Genomic DNA, 14475 nt, shown 5'->3' with positions numbered 1-14475 from the left:
AAGCATCCAACAGGTAACTTCGTTACTCAGTAATAATATTTATTTCAGTTTTCATAATTTATGATGCCTAGACAACCATGAGGATTGCCCGGGGAATGCATCAGTCAGTAGACGATGTAAAAGGGCTAGTCGCTGGTTCTTCCCAGCGATGAAGAACCAGCGCCTAGTAAGCATTCCTTTCCATCAACAGTACGCTGGTACGTCCCCAGGCCAATCCGCTTAAATGTCGAAATGTTGAAGTATGTTTTGTGCCAATTGTATTAAATCTGTTTTCATTCCTCATATAACAGTAATTAATATAATTTAACTAGTGACCCAGATTAATTGCTAAATTGGTTCCATGCCTAAAAATGTCTTACCAAATGAACTAAGCACATCTATAATGTACAAAAGGGTAAAATGAACTTAATCTTCACGCTAGATAGGTAACCTGCAATATCAGGTTTAGAATGCTGCATTAAAATACACTTTAGTGATAGACAAAATAATAAAAACAATTCATTCATTCTCAGACACAACTAATATGTAGAGAAAATGAATACTAATTAATGATAGTCATGTTTTTGCAACTAGGCACAAATATAATGAATTAGTCCCTACAAATTTATATATAATGGATAAATGTTAACCAAGTAATATAGTCATGAATCTATGTTTTATGTATGCATTTGTTATCTTCTTGATATTCTCTGTTTGCTAGTACATTCAAGATAATGAGTGCAAGCCAGGGGTATGCTGGGCCCATCCTCAAGTGGCCCTATTAGCCCTAAGAGACGAGATGGGTTTGGATGGGTAGCCCAACCAACCTGGAAAATCCTCAAAATCTAGAATGGGTCATGTATGTATTTTGTGCTGCAATAATTATGCCACCGATCTAATATTACTGCTGACATAAAATAAATATCTAAATGTTGCAGGAAACTGTAATTTCCTTTTGTGGCCCTAAATCCAACCTTCGGTGGATAGATCAGGCCCTAATTATCAAAAAGGCAAGGCAGGTACATCAAAGGTTCATTACAGTGGTATCAGAGCCTCCTTCCTGCCACCCTGTGGAAATAGTTAATGCAACAAAGCCAAAGATCCCGTAGGGCTTTAGAAAGAGAGAGAAACAAAGGAGCCAACGACATGAGTGAACAAGCTAGTAATGAACTTAGGGCCTTCATGGAGCAAACCGCTCAAGCACTAAGGGAACAAACTGAAAGAACCATGCAGGCCTTCATTGAACAGAATGAGAGGAATAACCAACTAGTCCTTTAGGCCCTCCAAAACATAAGCAACCATAACACCAAAGAAGCCCAATCCAATCATTCTGAAAACCACCACCCCACCCCGTCAAAGGACACTAGGTCAAGGCCCACTTGACCTTCATTCCTACCTGAGGAAGCACCAATAAGTGATGATAACCATGACATGCCCGTGGGAAATGTAGATCAAATCTTTGCAGACTACTGCGGGTTGGATCCCGAACTACGAGATCTTGTAACCTTCAAAGACTATTGTGATGCCAAACTAAAGACACTGGGCCGGAATGAAAGACATCCTCCAGCCCACAAAGAGCTTCAAAACAAGCTTAGTAAGGTGACTATCCCCAACTATGATGGGGAAGGCAAGGTATCAGCTAGGTCATGGGTCCAAAAATTGGATACCTATTTATCCCTCAGCCCCTGACTTAATCGAATGCCATTAAATTTGCTATACTTCATCTATCCAGAGTTGCCCATGAATGGTGGCATCATGACCTTATCACTCAAGGACATCAACTTATAAACACACATGAGGAGTTCACCCAAAAGCTCATAAAAAGATTTGACCAAAAGCATACTGAGTGGTACTTTCGAGAGCTCACCCAACTAAGGCAGCAGGGGACTATTGAAAACTATGCCACAGAATTCCAGAAATTAGCAGTGATGGTACCGGGTCTAACACAAGAAAGGCTTACTTACCTATTCATAGAAGGCTTGAGGGGATCAATCAAAAGCACAGTGAGTGCCCATGAACCCCAAACATTAGATGAGGCTATACAGAAAGCTATGAAATTTGAAGAAAGCTCACCCAAGGACAAGACCAAGCCCTTTGGCAACTCCTCCAAACCTCCGCCCAAGGACAGTAAACACAATCAAGAAGGGATTGTAAGGTCTTGCACCTATTGCAAGGGAAAGAGAGAAAAGGGACATATGTGTTCAGCCTTGGAGGACCTTAAAAAGAAGGGACTTTGTTTCACATGTCTAAAACCCTACGAAGGAAGGAGCCATAAATGTCAAGGCCGGGCTCACAGAATAGAAGCCTCACCATATGAGGATGAGGAAGAGCCACCTAGCAAAAGGATGAGACCGGGGGAGGAAGATCAGGCCATAGTTGCCACTATCACCCATGCTGCTAAACACAATCTGTTTAGAATCAAGAGTTCGCTTTAAGGGAAGAAAGTAGTCACACTTGTGGACAGCGGAGCCTCCCATAACTTCATTGATGAAAGGATTGTCAAGCAGCATAAATTACCCACACAAACTTTTAAGGGGTTCGAAGCAGCAACAACCACAGGGGCAAGGGTCCAATGCACTAAGTTGGTACCTAAGTTGGAGTTCATAATAGGTAGCCATCCAGTAAGGGAAGATCTCTACGTGGTACCGTTGGACACATATATCATATTGGGGACTCCATGGATTTATTCACTGGGATGTTTTATGTTTGATCTCCCAAACCAAATAATCAGATTTCATAATGAAGGGAAGGAAGTTACTCTCAAGGGCTTACCTGATGTCAGCCCTAAAGTGGTTTCTTGTAAGAAATTGGAGCAAATTTTTAGAAAAGGATGAGGAGAATGGGTGGCCCAATGCATGATACTAGATAAGAGCAATACTCATGAGAAATCCACGCATATGGACATCAAACCCATCATGGAGAAATATAAACGGGTGTTTGGGGAAATTCCCCAAGGTTTGCCTCCCAAATGGGGGTTTGAACACACTATAGAATTGGAAGAGGGGGCAAAACCAGTCATCACTACCCCTTATCGCCACCCTCACAAATATAAGGAAGAAATTGAGAAAACCATTAAGGAACTACTTGCTATGGGACACATCCAACCTAGTTCTAGCCCTTTCGCATCATTAGTGGTACTTGTTAAAAAGAAAGATGGCACTCTAAGAATGTGTATTGACTACAAAGCACTGAATATGAAAACCATCAAAAATAGGTACCCAATCCCAAGGATAGATGAGCTGATTGATGAACTACACGGAGCCAGATATTTCTCCAAGATCGAGCTTCGATCAGGATATCATCAAATCCGGATGAGGGAAGAGGACATCTACAAAACAGCTTTTCGGTGTCACTATGGACATTTTGAATTCTTGGTTCTACCTTTTGGTCTAACCAATGCACCAACAACATTTCAGTCATGTATGAATCATACTTTCCGCAAGCAGCTAAGGCAATTTCTACTAGTTTTTTTTGACGACATTTTGATCTACAACAAAACTTGGGAGGAGCACCTCAAACACATTGAGGACACATTAAGGATCCTAGAGCAAGAGTCACTTTATGCTAAGGCATTCAAATGTGAGTTTGGAATGGAGGAAATCCTATATGTAGGGCATAAGATTAATGCAGAGGGGGTTAGCGTGGATGAGGAAAAGATAGCCACTATCAAAGAATGGCCTAGACCTAAGTCCCTCACACAATTAAGGGGGTTCTTGGGGTTATGCAGTTACTACAAAAGGTTTTTACGGGGTTTCTTCAAAGTGGCAGCCCCTCTCACCGATCTAACTAAGAAAGGGGCTTTCACTTGGAGCGAAGCAGCCCAAAGAGCTTTTGAAAGTCTAAAGGAAGCTATGAGCTCATGCACTGTCCTAGTTATCCCTGATTTTTCCCTTCCTTTTGAACTACAATGTGATGCCTCCGGAGAAGGGATTGGAGCTATCCTCATGCAAAAGAAACACCCCATAGCCTTCGAAAGCCGTAAGTTGACAGAAACAGAAAAGCATTACCCCGTCTATGATAAAGAGATGTTAGCCATCATGCATGCCCTAGCCAAATTCTGCCAATACCTAGTTTGCACCAAATTCCATGTAAAGACAGACCATAACAGCCTAAGATTTTTTTTAAACCAAAGGGATCTAAATGATAGGCAACAAAAATGGGTCAGCAGGATACAAGCTTATGACTTTGATATTGAATACGTTAAAGGAACAACCAATGTGGTAGCAGATGCCTTATCAAGGAAGCAACAAATAAATACCATAACTTCTATAAATGCTGATTGGAAATATGATATTTTGGCAGAATACGCCAAGGACACTTTTGCTAGCGAGATCTTGAGGGACCCATCAAGTCATGCAGAATACAAAGTTGTGGAGGAGCTTATCCTATATAAGGACAGGTTGTACTTGGTGCCCAACTCTAAACTCAAGGAAGTAATAGTTAAAGAGTACCATGATAATCCATTGGAAGGACACCCAGGGTTCTATAAGACATATAAAAAAATCAGAGAACGGTATTCTTGGAAGGGACTTAAGAAAGAAGTCCAAAAATACGTACAAGAATGTACACAGTGCCAGAAGAACAAAGCAAAACTCAACCACCCAGCCGAGTTGCTACAACCATTGCCCATTCTCGACCAGAAGCGGGAAAGCATTTCGATGGATTTTATCACCGGCCTACCCAAGGCCGAAGGAAAAGATTGTATATATGTGGTTGTGGACCGTCTCACCAAACATGCACACTTCTTTGCTATAAGAAACAAATTCCAAGCATCTCAAGTAGCAGAAGTGTTTTTTAAGGGAGTTTTCAGACTTCATGGGCTTCCTCAAAATATCACAAGTGATCGAGACAGCTAGTTTATGGGGCAATGTTGGCAAGAAATCTTCAGGGATGGCGGGGACTAGTCTCACTCTGAGTATTAGCTGTCATCCCCAAACCGATGGACAAACTGAAATCATCAACAAATGGATTGAAGGATATCTAAGAAATTATGTCACTGGGCAACAAAAAGCTTGGATCAAATGGTTACATTTAGGAGAATACTGTTATAACACTACACATCATATGTCTATCCAAATGAGCCCATTCAAAGCACTTTATGGTTATGAACCCACCTCTTTTGGATCACTAATTCCTCCAAAAAGTCAAGTACCACGAGCCAAGGATTTTATTCAGGAAAGCATGGACATCCTAAGGGCTCTAAAAAATCACATACATCAAGCCCAAAATCAGCAAAAGATATACGCTGATCGTAATCGTATTGAAAGATCATTTGAGATAGGGGACTTAGTCTTCCTACGGTTGCAGCCTTACAAGCAGCCTTCGTTGAAATCTAGTGGGGTAGAGAAGCTGAAGCCACGGTTCTACAAGCCCTACCCAATATCAAGGAAGGTAAGAGAGGTAGCATATGAACTTGAGCTTCCTCCAGGCAGTCGCATCCACAATGTATTCCATGTGTCTAGATTAAAAAGAGCATTAGGGCAGCAGATATCCCCATGCAAGGAGTTACCTCCAATAGATGACGAGGGAAAATTAACACTCGAGCCAGAAGCCCTTTTAGACGTAAGAGAAAGGAGAATAAAGAGTAAAAACATTGTAGAATACTTGATCTTATGGAAAGGGTTGCCGGAGGAGGATGCAACTTGGGAGGGTGAAGAGATCTTCAACCACCCAAATCTCCACATCGCTTGAGGACAAGCAATGTAAGGGGGGAGGACTGCCATATTCCCATGTAGATAGCAGGCAATGATTAGAAACATTAAACAATACATATATATATATATATATATATATATATATATATATATATGTATATATGTATATATGTATATATATATATATATATATATATATATATATATATTCAATACAAATTATTTTCACCACTTAAAATACATTTTATCTTAACTAGTAATGAAAGGATGCGTCCATTCCCAAGCCACCTCCGAATAGACACCACGTTTCAAAGGGAATCGCGTGGTTTCAAAGAGGTATAAAACCACACCCCAAGGAAACACAAGAGAGGGAGTGACAAGGAGAAGGACAAGGAGAAAGCATCCAATAGGTAACTTCGTTACTTAGTAATAATAATATTGTAAAGCGGAAAATCGGGATCGAACCCTAAGTGTTCCCCCCACCACTCCAAGGAGAGAGAAAGGGGGTCACTAGGGTTGACGGTTTTCAAGTAGGAGAGACTTTACATTCAAAAGAGGGGTTGAAACCCACAAGATCCAATCCCACACAATGCAAGATTGGATTTTAAATGAGTTTCAAGGGTTATGACAGCAAGGCTACCCTCTTTTGTAAAGAATGTAGATAGAAGAATTGAGCTAGGAATGCATGTAAAGTGAGAAAGATTCACTTATAAACAGAGATAGGAATATAGGATGAAGCTGCGGACCTGGAATTAGCAGTAAAATGTCGAGACGGTGCTGTCCTACAAATTTGAACAAAAGTTGACGGGACGATGGCACCCGGCGTGCACACGGTCCTCTGAAAAATCCGCGAAACGAAGGGGGATCTGTTCGTCTCTGCACAAGGATTCCAGATCTTCAATTACAGCTGCGTACCTGCAACCTACACACAAAAAAGAGGGGACGATTGGGGGGTTAGGGATTAGGGGTTTGCCCTTAGGTCAAACCCCGGTTTTGGAATTAACCAAGAAATGAGAATGCTGTAAATGTAAACGATTGTAATGTAATAAAGTACCAATACCTTGTTGTAAGAATGTTTGTATTCTTACATGCGAAGGTGTAAATGTTGTTGTATGTTATATGTTGTAAGTGATCTCCTCTTCAATGGTTGAATCCATGTCTTGAATGCAACACTTAGCCTTGAATGGAGACTTAGAATGATCAATTGCTTGAAGGAATGCTTGAATGCTTGGATGTTTGAATGTCGCTTCTGCCTTTTTTCCATCTACCCTTTTTGAGAGGGGAAATGTAGTTTATATACTTGCCAATTAGGGTTGAAAGACTGATTTTTCCGACCTTAGGCCGACCAGGAAACATTATTTTCCAATTTGCAAACTTAAAGACCCGAAGCCCCATAAGAGATAGGGCCCAAAATAGGGCCAGGGACCAGGGCGCTGGGCGCCCTCGTCCTGAAGGACCAGGGCGCTGGGCGCCCTCGTCCTGAAGGACCAGGGCGCTGGGTGCCCTCGTCCTGAAGGACCAGGGCGCTGGGCGCCATGGTCCTGGGGGACCAGGGTGCTGGGTGCCCTCGTCCTGAAGGACCAGGGCACTGGGCGCCATGGTCCCACCTCCCGGGACAGCAGGCTGCAAGGAGGATCAGGCCAGGGTGCTGAAAAATGCAGTTTTTGGTGTTATGAACAAGTTTCGGGGTCTCCATTCAGGTTCAGTGTTGCGTCGCCATAGTGAAGACCCAAATGCAGTCGAAATTGCAAGTGTCGCAATTTTAGGACACTACATTTAGCCCCCACTTTAGCGGGAGTATAAGCGTACACCCATACTTCCGGTAAAGTACAAGGAAACAACATTGAAAGACTTTCACCACGTCAAGGAGGCAAGACACACCAAGCCCCCAGTGAACTAAGGATCTTACGACTTCGATTGACAAAGTAAAAGGGAAGATCACGAGGGAGAACCATGACTATCAGTAGTAAGGTTCCCTCACTATGAGTCATGTAAGAAAAATACCAAAAATTTTCAAGGCAAAGCTAAGTTTGCCAAGAAATTTTCAAGTATCCTGAAGGGATAGACGGGGTGTATGCCCCCCTACGTTAAAGCAATCGCACACGCCTCAATGGGGGTGATTTCTTTAAGGTAGTGATACACATAAGAAATGAGAAGAGAAAGGAGCACGTTATCACAAAGATTTAGCCCCCAAGTGTGAGATAAACCCAAGGATAATAGACACAAAACACAAAGCATGAGGTGACTTCGCTTTCCTTGGGGTCAGTATGCTGTATGATAATTCATGTATATCATATGTATGTATGCATAATTGTTCTTCATTCCCCAATCAAGGAAGGTCACCTAGAAGAAGGGAACACATGTGTCTTTTGAGTCAACATGAGAGAGACCAAAAGAGATCTCAATGCTTTGCATCGTCCTCAAGTAGACAACACTAAGGACAACGAATAAAAGAATGAGAATAACACATAGAAGAAGTAACAATAGAGAGGAGGAGAGAGTCTGCTATGCTAATGAAACTAGTCTAGCACGTCATCTACCCCCTGATCTTGCTGATCAATGTTTCGGGAAGGTAGGGAACACGCTAGAGGAGGAACATCCAACACAGCAGATGGAGCTATCACGAGATCCAAACAAGGGCTATGTTCATGTTCCAAGCCACGTTGTTCTTGTCTAGGAGCTAGGATAAGTGCTTTAGAAAATTCATTAGATAAATGGTTATCAACATCAACATATTCATATTCACTATCAGAAGCAAGAGAAGTAACATTTTCATCTATATCATCATCAAGATTTATGAAAATAGGATCTTTAACTCGCACAGGATCAAGACCATCATGCATCTTATGTTTAGGAGATTTTGGCTCAATTTCCGGCTGAGGAGAAAATGGAATAATGCTAGCTGAAGGTGTTTTTGGGGATTGCAAAGTTTGAGAAGCAGCTGCCTGAGCTCTAAGACGACACTTTCGTCGGCGTTCACGCGCAGAACGATTTCGTCTAGTCTTAGTAGGAAGTTGAGAAGATTGAGGAGGAGGAATGTTCTCATCCTTATCACTTGGGTGTTTAGGTTGTGGTCTCTTAGGCTGGATAATAGGAGAAGAGGAAGGTCTCTTCTCTCTATAAGAGGAAGGAGGAGGAACTGCTCCATATGAAGGAAGAATATTTGGTTTAGGAAGGAGACCACGTCCGTCATGACGAGGAGGTATAGGTCTACTTTTAGAAAGTTTATTAGACATAGACATAGTCACATCCATAGGGATGGGTTGGGAATCTCCTTGAGGAAAGACGTTAGTTTTATCTTTCAAAGGAAGAACTTCCTTCTCAAGAATGATAGGAATATCAAGTTTGGGTGTTCTAGGTTCACTTAGAGATAGGATCATATCTTTTTTCCACTTTTGATAAGATTTGAAAATATGATCACTTCGCGGTGGAAGAGATTGGAATTGTTTAGGCCAAAAATAATCAATAGGAACGCTAGAAGTTCTTTTAGCTGGTTTAAAGAGACTATGATTGACAGTAACAACTTCACCATTATGGGGAAATTTCAAACACTTGTGAATAGGAGAAGCAATAGCTTTCATGGAAGATAGCCAAGGATAACCTAGCTTCACACGAAATTGTTCGGACGATGGAATAATAGCAAAGACCACATCAAGGGATTTATTATGGACCTCAATAGGTAATGTAATAGAACCAATTGCAGGAGAAGAAAATGCATCAAATAATTTCACAACCATATTTGTTTCGTCATAGATCACTTGATTCAATTGCAAAGTAAAAAGAAATTCTTCAGTAATGATATTAACCATACAAGAAGGATCAATAAGCACTCCACGACAAGGTGTATTCTTGACTTTTGCAACTATATATAAAGGACCATCAGGTGCCCTGATAGTTTCACTGGAATCAAATGTGATGGAAGGTTCTTTAGGGTTTTCTTGCTGCTCTACAAAGTTAATCACATTCGGAGTCATAGACACAAGACCATCAGATGAGAAAGAGGAATCATTAGTCTCAATCACATTAGAGGTATGAGAAGGTAATGGATCAGTAAAAATCTTGAGATTCTGATTAGGAGGAGCTACAGATGTGTTGCCTTTATCATTCACTCCTGAAACAAAGATAGTATTATTATCAATCAAATCTTGAATTTTACCCTTTAAAGCAAAACATTTTTCAGTATCATGCCCAGGTTGACGATGAAATTGACAAAAAGATTTGTTATCAAAATAGGGTGAATTAATCTTTGTAGGATCGATTTGCCTTATAGGAGGAAGAGTAAGCACATTTTGTTCCAATAACTTATTCATAATACTATGCAATGATTCATTCAAAGGAGTAAACTTTCTTTCTTTCTTGAAAAACTTAGAAATAGGAGGCACACCTGATGCTGCATTCACATTGTTGTTGATGATGTTTTCATTGAACTTAACAGACTCTCTGTTCGGTTTAAACTTCCCAAATGGTTGTTGAATACTATCACCCTTATCACTCGGAGCCATAGGATTTGCTTGTTCCATTTGACTCACAGTCAGTTGATAATTGTGAAGAGTTGCACACAACTGTTGGAAAGAAGTAAACTCAGAAAACAAAAGTTTGTCTCGAATATCTTTTTGTAAATTAGAAATAAAGATTCTTTGAATATCATTGTCAGGCACTGGAAAAGAAATTTGAGCATACAAATGCTTATATCTTCCAATGAAATCAGTCACTTTTTCTTTAACACCTTGTTTACAATGCATTAAATCAATCAAAGTAACTTTAGGACTTATATTGTTTTGAAATTGTTGAATGAAAGCATTTGCAAGTTGTTCAAAAGAAGTAATAGAATAAGAAGGCAACGAGCAATACCATTGTAGGGCTTTATCTCTTAATGTCCTAGTAAATAGTTTTGCAAGCAACCTTTGGTCATAAGCAAAATCGGTACATATTGTTTGAAAAGTCTTAACATGTGTTAGAGGATCACCTTTACCATTATAAAGCTCCAAATGCGGGATTTCAACATGTTTAGGAGGAATAGCTCGAACAATGCCAAGAGAAAGTGGGCTCGCAACATCAAATGTGGGCACACTAAACTTAGATTGATTCATAGAGGCAATTTGTTGCTGTAAAGAAGAGACAGTTTGTGCAAGATTGTTAATGGTCGCTTCAGTCGAAGAGTTCATATTAGACGTGTTAGATTGTGATGGAGGTATTATGTTATTGAAAGAAGGTATTGATTGAGAGTAAGGTGGCGGGACACTATGATAGTTAGTCATAGGAGATGATTGGAAAGGAGGAACACTACAATGAGGAATGGAATGGTTAAATGAATTGCCCCCTTGCGTCATGTTCATTTGTGGAGATGTAATAGGAACACTCATTGAAGGAATGAATGAAGAAGTCGGATTAAATGAAGGAAGAGGGTTAATTGAAGAAGAAGGATTGCCCCCATGACTGGTGATCATAGGTGGAATGTCTTGTATTGAAGTAGTCATTATGTTTGATGTAAAGGTAGGTATGCTAGCAATAGAAGTTGTCAACGGAATAGAATGATTGACTTGAGTGGGAGGTTGTGTATAACTTAAAGTTTCGACACAACTCTTCATAGGCATCACATTCAAATCCACAATGTGTGCAATGCCATGCAAAATATCAATTCCATTCTTATCACTTTGAACCATACGTTTTAGACCCTCAATTAATGAAAGAGCTTGACTATCAGGATACTCTTGAGACATCCATTGCTGAAAATCATCAAATTGGTTATCCAATTTCGAAAGTTGTTCTACAGAAACCTCATGGAGAGCTTCTTCATCATTTGGAGGATTAGAGGAATTACCCATGTCCTCGTTAAAAAGGCTATTCAAATTAGGTTCCATCTCCTCGGTAATTAAACCTTGGAAATACTCAATTCTAAGGCTTCGTCTAACGGGAATAGTGTAAGTAGGGCTTATTGTTGTAAAACTCATGCACTAGAGAGGGAGAGAAGATTTTGAATTTAGAGGTAGCAAATTTCAATAAAATCAGCCAATCTCCTAGATTTAAGCTGTTAAATGCAATCAGGACAATCTCCCGAAATTTCGGAAAAAATGTCAGGGACCGTGGCGCTCGGGGTGCACACGGTCCTCGCAATTTTTTTCGAAATTTTCAGGGATGAAAGTTATGATGATTTTAAAGCTAATCTGAAAAAATTGAGTGATTTTACGATCTGTAGATAGGCCAAATTAAAGTTGCAATCTCAAAATTGAACCCTACCAAGATTGTTGGAAAATGCAAAATTTGAATTTTGAAAAAGAGAGGGAAACTGAAATTTTGAATTTTATGATTTTAGAGGGAATACTAAGAGCAATGCAAGCTTTGAAATTTAAAAGTTGACTCAATTTCACGTAAAATTCAATTTTGAAAGTGGAAATCAAAGTTGGTGTAATTAAACACTTAATTTCAAAAGTCACAAATTGCAAGAATTTGAATAAAGCACTGAGATTTCGAATGAATGCTGACACATTTTTCAGATTTAGGACAGTAGGAACACAATTTTGACACAAAATTTCAATTTCAATAATTTTTGAATGATTAAGAGCCTTAATCCAAGCAATCACTAGACCAACTTTGACTTTAATTTTGAAAGTGTTAGAATTGATAAAATCAACCAAAATTCTGGATTTTAGCAAAAAAATACAGTAAGATCTAGCTCCCGAAATTTCAGAAAAAATGTCGGGGACAATGGCGCTCGGGGTGCACACGGTCCTCGCAACTTTTTTCCAAATTTTCAGGGATGAAAGATATTATGATTTTGTTGCGGAATCCAAAGTTACAGCTGATTTGGAGATGTTTTGATCAGTGAAATTGTCGGTCAAAGGTTGAATCAAGAGGGTTTTAAAAATTAGGGTTTTGACACTTAACCATTAATTTTCAGAATTAAAGCACAAATATGAATTGATAATTTGTAATAGAAGGGTAGATCTGAAACAAGCATTAATAATTAAACACTTCACAAGCTCAATTACTAAAAAGAAAATTTAGGGTTTTTTATGCAATTAACCTCTAAAATTTACAAAAGATCAAACATGGAAATGTAATCAAGGCATCCAATTTTCAGATCTAACCATGAATAATCAGAAAGGATGTTCACGTCGGGTTCACCAAAAATGTAAAGTGGAAAATCGCAATCGAACCCTAAGTTTTCCCCCCACCACTCCAAGGAGAGAGAAAGGGGGTCACTAGGGTTGACGGTTTTCACTTAGGAGAGACTTTACATTCAAAAGGGGGGTTGAAACCCACAAGATCCAATCCCACACAATGCAAGATTGGATTCTAAATGAGTTTCAAGGGTTATGACAACAAGGCTACCCTCTTTTGTAAAGAATGTAGATAGAAGGATTGAGCTAGGAATGCATGTAAAGTGAGAAAGATTCACTTATAAACAGAGATAGGAATATAGGATGAAGCTGCAGACCTGGAATTAGTAGTAAAATGTCGAGATGGCGCTGTCCTGCAAATTTGAGCGAAAGTTGACAGGACGATGGCGCCCGACATGCACACGATCCTCCGAAAAATCCGCGAAACGAAAGGGGATCTGTTCGTCTCTGCACAAGGATTCCAGATCTTCAATTATAGCCGCGTACCTGCAACCTACACACAGAAAAGAGGGAACGATTGGGGGGTTAGGGATTAGGGGTTTGCCCTTAGGTCAAACCCCAGTTTTGGAATTAACCAAGAAATGAGAATGCTGTAAATGTAAACGATTGTAATGTAATAAAGTACCAATACCTTGTTGTAAGAATGTTTGTATTCTTACATGCGAAGGTGTAAATGTTGTTGTATGTTATATGTTGTAAGTGATCTCCTCTTCAATGGTTGAATCCTTGTCTTGAATGCAACACTTAGCCTTGAATGGAGACTTAGAATGATCAATTGCTTGAAGGAATGCTTGAATGCTTGAATGCTTGGATGTTTGAATGTTGCTTATGCCTTTTTTCCATCTACCCTTTTTGAGAGGGGAAATGTAGTTTATATACTTGCCAATTAGGGATGAAAGACTGATTTTTCCGACCTTAGGCCAACCAGGAAACATTATTTTCCAATTTGCAAACTTAAAGACCCGAAGCCCCATAAGAGACCGGGCCCAAAATAGGGCCAGGGACCAGGGCGTTGGGCGCCATGGTCCCACCTCCCAGGACAGCAGGGTGCAAGGAGGATCAGGCCAGGGTGCTGAAAAATGCAATTTTTGGTGTCATGAACAAGTTTCGGGGTCTCCATTTAGGTTCAGTGTTGCATCGCCATCGTGAAGACCCAAATGCAGTCGAAATTGCAAGTGTCGCAATTTTAGGACGCTACAAATATTTATTTCAGTTTTCATAATTTATGATGCCTAGACAACCATGAGGATTGCCTGGGGAATGCATCAGTCAGCAGACGATGTAAAAGGGCTAGTCGTTGGTTCTTCCCAGCGATGAAGAACCAGCACCTAGTAAGCATTCCTTCCCATCACCAGTAGGCTGGTACGTCCCTAGGCCAATCCGCTTAAATGTCGAAATGGTGAAGTATGTTTTGTGCCAGTTGTATTAAATCTGTTTTCATTCCTCATATAACAGTAATTAATATAATTTAACTAGTGACTCAGATTAATTGCTAAATCGGTTCCATGCCTAAAAATGTCTTACCAAATGAACTAAGCACATCTATAATGTACAAAAGGGTAAAATGAACTTAATCTTCATGCTAGATAGGTAACCTGCAATATCAGGTTTAGAATGCTGCATTAAAATACACTTTAGTGATAGACAAAAGAATAAAAATAATTCATTCATTCTCAAACACAACTAATATGTAGAGAAAAGGAATACTAATTAATGATAGT

The sequence above is a fragment of the Cryptomeria japonica genome, chromosome 9, assembly GCF_030272615.1.
Source record: "Cryptomeria japonica chromosome 9, Sugi_1.0, whole genome shotgun sequence".
In the NCBI taxonomy this organism is placed as follows: domain Eukaryota; kingdom Viridiplantae; phylum Streptophyta; class Pinopsida; order Cupressales; family Cupressaceae; genus Cryptomeria; species Cryptomeria japonica.
This window is presented reverse-complemented; position numbering follows the sequence as displayed.